At 46.2% G+C, this 10020-nt stretch overlaps 1 protein-coding gene across 1 annotated transcript in view; it reads right to left on the reverse strand.

The window, feature by feature from the left end:
- XNDC1N (XRCC1 N-terminal domain containing 1, N-terminal like) overlaps positions 1 to 8990 on the reverse strand; it is a 305166-nt gene extending 296176 nt beyond the window's left edge. The window contains exon 1 of the mRNA XM_069203429.1: positions 8760 to 8990. The gene's annotated coding sequence lies outside the window, so the exon portion shown is untranslated. The remainder of the gene's footprint in view (positions 1 to 8759) is intronic.
- Between the last annotated feature and the right edge of the window lie 1030 nt (positions 8991 to 10020).

Genomic DNA, 10020 nt, shown 5'->3' on the forward strand with positions numbered 1-10020 from the left:
GAACTGCTATGGGATGGCGGACATCAGTGTGTGGTCTTTTGCCACTCTCTGCCTGCCTCCTGTGGCCAGGGGGCTTGAAATACCCGACTTCGAGCTCTATTTTCGGCCGGCGCAGCTTCAGTGGCCTGCGCGGTGGCCGGTGAGGTGGATTTCTTGGAGATTGCTCCCGGCGAGGGCAATCTGAACAGGGGCAGACTCCTAGCCAAAATACTTAAACTCAGCCTTCGGGGCCCCAGACCAGGTATATTACTATTTGTGGCCCTCACCAACTGTGGAGAACACTTAGGAAAACAAAGGCTAAGGTCCCTTATGTGCCAGCGACCCCCCCTTGGTGGGAATTCCCCACAGTGACCCATACTCCTGCTTCACAACGGGACAGCTTTGTCACTGGACAAATGCAGGAATACAACATTGGGCGAGATGCACGGCCAGGGAATGTTGCTCCCATTCAGCAACCTGGAAGAACATACCGGACTATCTCAGGGGCAATTCTTGACATGTGAAGCAATGGTGAGGGCTATAGGAGACCTCTGTGGCGATACAGTAGGCAAACCTACCACACATGTGGTCTGAAAGACCATGCTATCTATTAGAGGGGGCTCTGACCTCGTCTCCTGGCTCTGCAGGGCACTGATCGGAAAGAAACAGACCACTCAATGCCCCCCACCAGGCCGAATGGGAGACAGACCTGAATAGGACCCTTACAGACACTGAATGGAGCGCAACTTTAGCATACAACCCAAGGGATCCCGAAATACACGACTAAAATATATTCAATATAAAACTACCCCAGGTCAGCTTAGACTTATATACAACAGTGAGGCTTTGGGCTTCCCCCGCTGCCTTGTGCGGGACACAGACTTCAGCCATAAACCTTGGGAATGCACGGGTCTTCAGAAATTTGGTGATGGGGTCATAGTAAAAATCAATTGCACGCTACATAGACAACTTGTTTGCTAGGCTTATTTAGCCGACCGCGCCCAAATAAAAATTGGTGATAGATTTGTGGACCTGGCTTTAGTATTGGCTAAGCGTAGTGTGCCTTTGGTTTGGAAACACAAAAAGGGACCCAGCTTAACCACATGGATGCTGGCTCTGACATGATGGGCCAAAGCGGAGGAGGGGGCTCCGAGGAGGGAGGAGAGTAGAAGGATCAGGCCGATAGCCCCTTTGAGGACAGAAGTTGTTGATAACTAGGAGACTCTCGGCTCAGGGGAGGAGTCCGACACAGGAAGTGACACAGAAAGCAATAACGGAGTAACCCACGGACCATAGACAACGATGTCCTAGACAACAGGGTGCATACCTTAAGGACATAGGTGACTGGCCAGCTGTGTTCCCAGTGCCCTTTGACTTCACACCATGGTTCCTATAGCCAGATTGCAGTCCGTACACCATAGCTACAGTACTGATTCCTTCATTAGCCAGAAGGGTCCACCTCAAGGGCGAGTTTACAGTTTCAAGCTTTAGTTCAATATGTTTGGCACAAATAAGTCGGATGCCATGCCAGTCCATAACACTTTCCTGTATGACCAACATCACCCCAACCCTATCCTGGCCATAGACTCCACTGTACCAACCTGTAGGCACTATGTATAATCGAACTATTACCAATAGGATGCACACTTGGGAAGTACACACCCAAGACATGTACTTATGTATAACTGTAATCGTTCAAGTGCAATGTTTGGAGAATACGAGATGTGATTTCATTTTCTTCTTTGAAATGCCTACAAAAGTGTTTAAGAAAAAATGTGTGAGCTGCAATCTGATTGGCTGATGCAACTCTGTCTCTGCAGTCTGAGCCTGCTTTGCAATCTGCCAATCAGAACCAGTGGAGCTGGAACAATTTATATGGTTTGGGGGTGGGGGAGAGTCGTGCTATCGATGTTACACCACTGAAGCAGGGGAGTGGCAGTTATGTAGCCGGTGGTGCATTTTGTAGAACACTTTTGCAAATATATTACTAAAGCAGGGTGTGGTAGCACACCGTCATTAAAAGGCAGCACATTTTCCATTGAAATGGCCACAACGTTTCCAACTGACATACAGTGTTACTTATGTGCTCAGCACATGACCAAGTGTTATGATTTGCTTTGATACTACTAAAACGTTTGTTTCCATCACACTTCAGAAGTACAAAACAAAATGTGCTTTCCTAACTGCTGATATGTTTTGGAAATACTTGTACAGCTCATTTACACTATATTTAATGTTGTTTATTGGGAAAAAAATAACATCCTATACCCTTTCCTCTCACACTACCTCTACCTTGCATTGATAATCAGGCAGTTCACTTTTCAAAATCCTACAACCTTGCGTTTAGGGAAAGAAGAGTAAACACCAATCCCCAGGATAAAGTGAGCAGCAGTTTGTAAGAAGGCATAAGCTGACATTTTGTCTCTGCCTTTAACTGCACAGCAAATGTGGCAAGACAAAAACAACAGTTAAAGACATGTTTATTGTTCACTTTCTTTCTGAATAAAGAAAACACGTTTGCCAAACTGAGCTCTCTCGTCAGAACGGGCCACTAAGCACTAAAAAAAAAAAAAAAAAACAGTCCACCCTGATAACTTACTTGCCATGAGGGAGAGTGTCGATTTTTCGAGCCTGACTTATGGGAATAATAGAGCAACACTAATGCATAAAATCTGCTACTCCTTATTGCTACTAAACCCTGCCAAATCGGTCCTTGAATACTAAAAATGCCTTACTAGTCCCCGCCTCCTTCCCCACCTCCCCGTAAAGGCTCTGCTGTATTTTAGCAGGAGGATGGTCCCTTGCTCCTGCTCCCAATACACAGCATTAGCCTCCAAGGCACAACATTTAGTTTTTTTTGTTAACCTCTTTTCCACATTCTATTATTTCAATAGACATATTTGATAACATATTTTGTCTACTTTTCCCTTCAGAATATGGTGGCTTCAAATCAACAAAAGCGAAGGCTAGTGCTGGGAAAAGGGGAGGAGAAGTCAGCAGCAGGGTAAGGGTGACCGTATTAAGGGCCATATGTACGAACACATTTTACCATAGACATAGAATGGGTAAAACCCTTTGCTAACATCTGGCCCTAAATAACCATGCGCCATCCCCAGGGAGGGAGCGGCACTGAATCTCCCACAGCTCCTACTTGGGCCACGGAGACCACAAACCAACCTGGCCATTCAGCCCGCGCCACAAAGGCCTTTTCAATTTATAAACGTGCAAAGCATGTAACAGATTGTACATTTATCACTCACACATACATCAAAATACAACAAACCATTAATAAGAATAACAAAAAAAAAAAGAGAGGAAGATAAAATTGAACTGCGCTGTAAGCAACTTTCATTTGCTGCACGGTCATGCAGCTCTTTTTCTGCTTGGGTTGCTAAAGCTACCTGAAGATTTCCAGTTGAAAAGGGAAAAAAGTTTTACCACCCCATCTCCTTTTATACAGAGGCCACTCCTTGACCAATGTATACCAAACCTGGCAGTGTTTTGAGGTTCCTGTTCACTTTTCCACAATTTAGCGTAAACAGGTCTGGCGACTGGGACAACAGAGAAAAGAAATGGACCCCAACATATATAATATCATAACTCTTAATGTCCAGTTCCATCGTATTCATGTACGAAGTTGTAAGCATGCCGTCTAACAAAGACATGGCTTGCTATGAAGTCTAACACATATTGAGAAAACTGACAAACCTCAATATAACAATGACGATGTGCCTCAAAGTTACTCAGTGCCACTGTGGAGAACACTGAAATCGGGCAGAACAAAAAACACACATGTAAAGAAAGTAAAAGCATCACGTTTGTTGTTATCCATTAAGGAGCTACAGTAAACTGCTAATTATGGAAGACAACAAAACACCAAAACAAAACCTAACACTGCTCCCAAACCAGTAAGTGGACAACACAGGAAAACAAGATCCAAAGTGTGTGTATGCTGCAACTTCAACCCAAGAAAGAAGCAAAAATGCACCAATACGTTGTCCCCTCAGAAACAAGCTCAAATTAATCCTTCGGTTAGATCTAAAATCTTGATTCAGTGAGATTCATTAGCTACTTGCAAAGTGGTATACACGCACTTCACACGCCGTAGGATACGCAAGATGCCCTCAAAGAAAAACCTAAGTCTCAATCAAGAAAATCTATAAATTTGTATTAACTTTAGCAAATGTTAGTGCGCTAATAAACTCTGCATGCTGCACTAGCTATCCCCTCCGTTAGATGGACAGGTTTCACTAGGGACAATGCAAAAGCTCACACTGAATGAGGCACACATGCTTTCAGTGAGATACTCCAGTTACTTTTAGCGAGATGTAGACACTTCCTTCACAAGATTCATGAGCTTAAAAGCACTTTACATCCACAATGAGGTCACTAACTATCCGATTATATGTCAGGTGGAGGGGCAGTTATTCCTCATTCTGTGGAGATTAACTTCTAATGGCACAATACAGCAGGGTGTTACTGTGTGAGTATTTGTAAAGCACGGTCACTGGGGAGGGTATGCTGGCCCTCAGCGTGTGAGAGTATAGCCTCGCCAAGGAGAGCCAGCTGGGTGGGGGTTATTCAAAGAACCAGGTCTTCAGATGCTTGTGGAACGCAAGAAGTGAAGCAGAGACTCAGATGTGTGGTGGTCAGCTGTTCCATGCTTTTGGGGGCAGGGAGGTGTAAAAAAAAAAAAAAGGCCCAGCCTCTAGGCCTCGTTCTGCATATTTTTGCAAGTAGGAGTTTGGATGAGCAAAGGTGTCTGGAAGGTCTGTGAGAGGAGATGTGACTGTAGAGGTATGAAGATCAAAGCTTCCGTACTGCCCTGATGCAGTGAGTAAGGAGTTTGAACTGTGCACGCTTGTGTTTTTGGGAGTCAGTGTAGCTCTGAGGTGGGACCACTGAGATGGCTGCACTGGACATTGAAGGTGATTCTGGCTGCTAAATTCTAAACAGTTTGTAGTCTTCTATCGAGATGCTTGCGGATTCCTGTGTAATAGGGTGTTCCCATAGTCCGCCTTACTAGTGACCATTTGTGATGGTTTGGAGGTTGTCAGTCCAGAACTACTTGAAAGTTTTCCTCAAAATAAACAGGGTGTGGAACCAGGATACTGTGATGACATTAGCTTGCATGGTCTTTTCATTTGCTGTCACTGATTATCCGAAGTTCTTTGCATGGGTGTTGGGAGGAGCAAGCATGGGCACTATCTTGGGCGGCCACCAGGTGGAGCCAACTGAGAGGAGCTCTTGCCAAAGATCATGACCAGTCTTGTTGGTGTTGAGTTTGCAACAGTTGATTTCAATCCAGTTGGTAACTTCGGTCATATAAGGAATGAACTTGGTCCAGGTGTTTATTGTTGAACGCAAAGGAAAGGACGCTGATGTTGTGGGAGCAGGGCAACGCTGGCCAGAGGGATCATATAAGTATTGGCAAGGATCAGGCTGAGGCGGAGTTTGCAATATTTCACAGATGAGGTTGCAGGTGTCCGAAGCATAATGTGCCAAGCTGACTGCTTGTGTTCTGCCAGTCAAGAAAAAGCAAAAACAAAAAAAGCAGGTCTTTTGATTCTGGTGTTGTGTAGGCACTGGAGGAGGGTAGGGTGGGAGAGCATGTTGAAGGCAGCAGAGTGGTCCTGGGGGCGGGGTGGGGGGGTTGAGGATTGCTATGTCATCTCTGCACATGATTGAGTGGATGCAGTCTATGGCCATAATGAGGGCTGTTTCTGTGTTGAGTGCACGCTGGTTTACCCATGGTCACTATTTGTAGAGACTACATACAACACTGTCAGCCACTGATTATTCTGTTATGGCCTGAAGGCTGCTTCTACACAAGAGAATAGCTCCTAAGTGGCAAGAAGGTATGCGCTTGTGTCGTGACATAGGATAGAATGTGGGGACTGATGTCATATTAGAATGGGATAAAAGGACAGGTGTAGGAATGTTTGGGGCAGAGCAGAGAACGTGTAACGACGAGACTCGCTGAACTCCCTATCTACAGCTGGGGGTCATTTTTTTCTGCTATAAAAACTGTTTTCTTGCACTTACATGTATCAGCATTCTTACAATTTTTAGCGATGAATTAACCCTAACACCGGACCATGGCTGAAACGACCACCACCCTTTGTGTGGTCTCAACTAGTTTGAATTTTAGTACGACGCATTTCTCATCATCATGTACCGGCACCATCATGGAACCAACTGTTTTTTTTAAGTATTTGAAAGGCAAACAATAAATAACCTGTCTCTTTTGACTTACTTTGTACCACCACTTTAAATTAATTCACTACTCCTACACACAACCTGCTGTGTTGCGCTTGTCTTACCCTTTTAATTTAACTGCGATGTGCACGCTTTACAATTTCATACTTGCCTAATTTTGCATACACACACTCACTGTTTACCGTTTCCTGTATTGTGCACACACTTTGTAAACATTGACGTGCATGTTCCGGCTGGGATTAGTCAGATGACGACAAGCTGTTCTAGTCTCTAAATACAGTGGTACAGTGTTGCAATCAACATTAATATGCCCAACGATATGCAATATTAAGTTAACTTCAATAGCAACACGCATTCTTCTAGCACTACAGTTCATTTCATTTTGTCTTCAACATGGCATACCCATTGAACCTCACACCTCCTCAACCGTTTAACTATACAACTGGTGATTACTCGATTAAGTGGTAAGAATGGCGTGAATATTTCAAAAGTTATATTTCCAGATTTGATGAGGATGAAGAGTTTACTTAGGGGGGGGGGGGGGGGGGGAAGGAAGAAGAAGGTTATATTACACTGCTTAGAACCGTCAGGCTCAAAAATAGACAATCGCATTGAAAAAATAGATGTACAGGGTGATGTTTTTCCCCAAAGCATTAGAGGATTTGGATAAGCATTTTGCACTAACCGATTGTGTGGGTTTAGAGAGGCACTAACTTTTTTCACAGGAAACAAAAGAAAGAAGAATCGATTGATGACTACATTGTAGCTTTAAAAACCTTTGCACTAACTTGTCGCTTTGGATCATTACATGATGAATTAATACGAGATCAAATTGTCATGCAATCTGCCAATACTAAGATTCATGAGAATTTATGGGCCAAGGGAGAATCAATTAAATAAGTTAAACGCACAGAAGTCACCGGTAGATGTGCAAAAGCTGTCCTATCTGAATCCAAGGAGCATAATGAAGAAAATTATACTCATCAAGTGATGTTGTCCATAAAGTCAAACAAAGTGAGAACAACAATGACAAGGTTGTCCTAAGGAAGAAAAATGTGTCTAGCGGACAGAAGGTGAAAAATTATGAGACACGTATTACCTGTTTCAGGTGTGGATTTTCTGGACACTACGCCAATGACAGGAAATGTCCTGCAAAAAAAAATCAACGATGTTCGGCGTGTGGCATATTAGGTAATTTCCAAAAAGTCTGCGGGAAAATGAAAAGTGTAGCAATAACATTGCTAAAAGAGTTTGGATGGAATGTTTGGGACAAAGCAGAGAACGTGTAGCGGTGATACGCGCTGTGCTCCCCCGTCCACCAGTGGGGTTATTTTTTTTCTGCAAGAAAAGCTGTTTTCTCGCAGTTACCTGTATCAGCTTTCTTACAGTTACAGCTCAAATAAGGAGGGCAATGTGTTTGTTTTGTCACTGAATACTATGATGTCCATTACTTCACGTCTACACCGCACTGTAAGTCTAGAGCATTAGGCTTGGAAACAATCAGACACATGAACATTCATTAATGTAAAGGCAAAGTATTATTTCAATTTACTGCACTTAAGTCCCAGATTACATCCTACAAACACCGCTACCTTGGCTTCCAGTGGACCTGTGTTCACCATTTACTAGATAAAGTGGGACACCTCAGCAAGCATCAAGGAACACACGTGATGGACACATTTCATTGAAGAGGTTGAGGAGGACACTTTCCTGAAATACATGTTGTTAAGTCTGTCCCTGCGATTCGCGTTCCACCTTTCCTTAACAAGCGCTGAAGAGACTTGAGGGCCTGCCTTACAACAGTAAACTTACACTTAAGTAATTCTATTTCTTCCTATTTACAAACTACTGGTTTAATTTTAGTAATAGTAATTTTACAGACATCTCCGCTCTTCCCAGCTCGCCCTCGCAGCCGTTCCAAAGATCCAGAAAAGCACAGCAAGAGGAAGATCCTTCTCCTCCCTGGCAGCCCAGACATGGAAGACCCTACAAGACCCTACCTCTCAAACTCAGGCAGATGCATCACTGGAGCAGTTCAGGAAAGCCCTCAACACCTGGCTCTTCGACTCAGCAGCACAAACAGCGCCTTGAGACCCCACGGGTGATTAGCAGCACTTCAGAAATCAATGATCGATTGATATAACAGAAAAGGCTGTAATGGCCAAAAAAAAGCTTAACTTTTCGTGTGTGGTTATAAGTTTACCTCTGTGAATCGGGCCCTCTAATATTTTGTTTCAAGCAGGGGCTTGCTCGGAGATCAGGGAAGGGTACAGGTGGAGTAATGTGCACCCACCCCCGCTGGCCCCTTGCCGGTCCCCGGTGCCCCTCAGCCCGGTGCCGCAGCGCGGCCGAGCCCCTCTCCTTCGAGAGTACCGCTATAAGCGGGCAGGGGCGGCCTCTTCTCGCCGGGGGATGAATGAAGCCGCGGGGCCCGCCGGGGGCTCCGGTCCCAGGCGAGCACAGACCGCGCTGTCCCAGGCTCACACCCCCTTCGGGCACACAATGCCCCGGCCGCGCTGGCACCCGCCCGCTCCCCCGGAGCACGCCTCCTCGGGGGTTACCTGGCCGCCAGGGGCACGCGCTCCACGCCGAGGGCCGTCCCCCCCAACCACCGAGCCAGCTCTCCGGGATCAGGCGGGAGGCGCTCCCCGAGCGTGGGACTTCACCGCCCGGGCCCCGGCGGAGGGTCGGCTCTTTACTACTTCAAAAACTGAAGGGGGCGACAGCCAATCCCTGAGCGGCTCTGTTTTGATTGACAGGTTCGATGACGGGACTGGGAGGGGCTTGTTGGCCGTACCGTCCCGCAGGGAGTCTGCGATTGGGTTGTTTTAACGAATTGCCCCGGAAAGGGTTGCCCCCGCTGCCATCCGGAGAAGACTGCCCGAGCCGCCCCGGAAGGAGCTGCCCCACGCGCGCGAGGGCCACTGTTCTAGGCCAGGTGGTCCCATCAGGGATGGTTGGGGCCCTGCGCCGGGTCCTGTGTACGGTGCCCGGCCTGCTTCGGGCGGCTTCTCCCGAGGCCCGGTGAAGCAGCCCCTTTTAGCAGGAATATGTCGGGCACAAATTAGCTGCTCGGCGGCGGCCATGGAGCCGACTGGTGGCGAGGGTGGGCGGGGACCTGGCTGCTTCCTCTGCCTTGACATCTTGACATTCGGCGACCCCCGCCCTGCACTTGGTTTCCTGGGTCTCATTGGTCACGAAGGTGGCATGAACATCAAGCACTGGCAAAGCTATTAGGGCTTGCATTTAGGACCTAGTGGCGCTGCCAGTGGTTTTTGTTTGGTCATAGCTAGCAGCTGGGCCCAGCAGCTCGGGACAGCTGTTGCACCAGACTCAATTTCTGCAAAAGACCCTTCCTATCCTTCATTAACTTGGTCATATGGCCCTCAGCCAAAACCATACACCAGCTGCAGAGATGTTTGGCCACAACAAACACACATAACAATAATACACCCTTGTTCCCTCACAGGCAACATGGTATTCCTTCCCAACATAAAAAAAATAAAAGTATAACACTCAGTTCACCGTGTCGCAGTTACTAGGTGTGGGAATTTAATCTTAACATCATTTATTACACCACAAAGCCTCAGAACCTGCTCAATGGTTCAGTATTATCTCACAGGTGGTATTGTGGGAGCTGAACCCCAATATCTGCCCACCCCAACATTCTCATCAAAATAATTCAGCTCTGAACTCTCTTGTTGACCTGGCTTACAAACTGCACTGCAATCCTCTCCAGGGATGGTACAAATTAACTCAGTTAAGCATAATAACATGTTAGACGCATGAAGGACTGAGTTCTAGATTAAAAAAAATAAGGCA

This window comes from Pleurodeles waltl, chromosome 8 (genome assembly GCF_031143425.1).
Source record: "Pleurodeles waltl isolate 20211129_DDA chromosome 8, aPleWal1.hap1.20221129, whole genome shotgun sequence".
Classification (NCBI taxonomy): Eukaryota; Metazoa; Chordata; class Amphibia; order Caudata; family Salamandridae; genus Pleurodeles; species Pleurodeles waltl.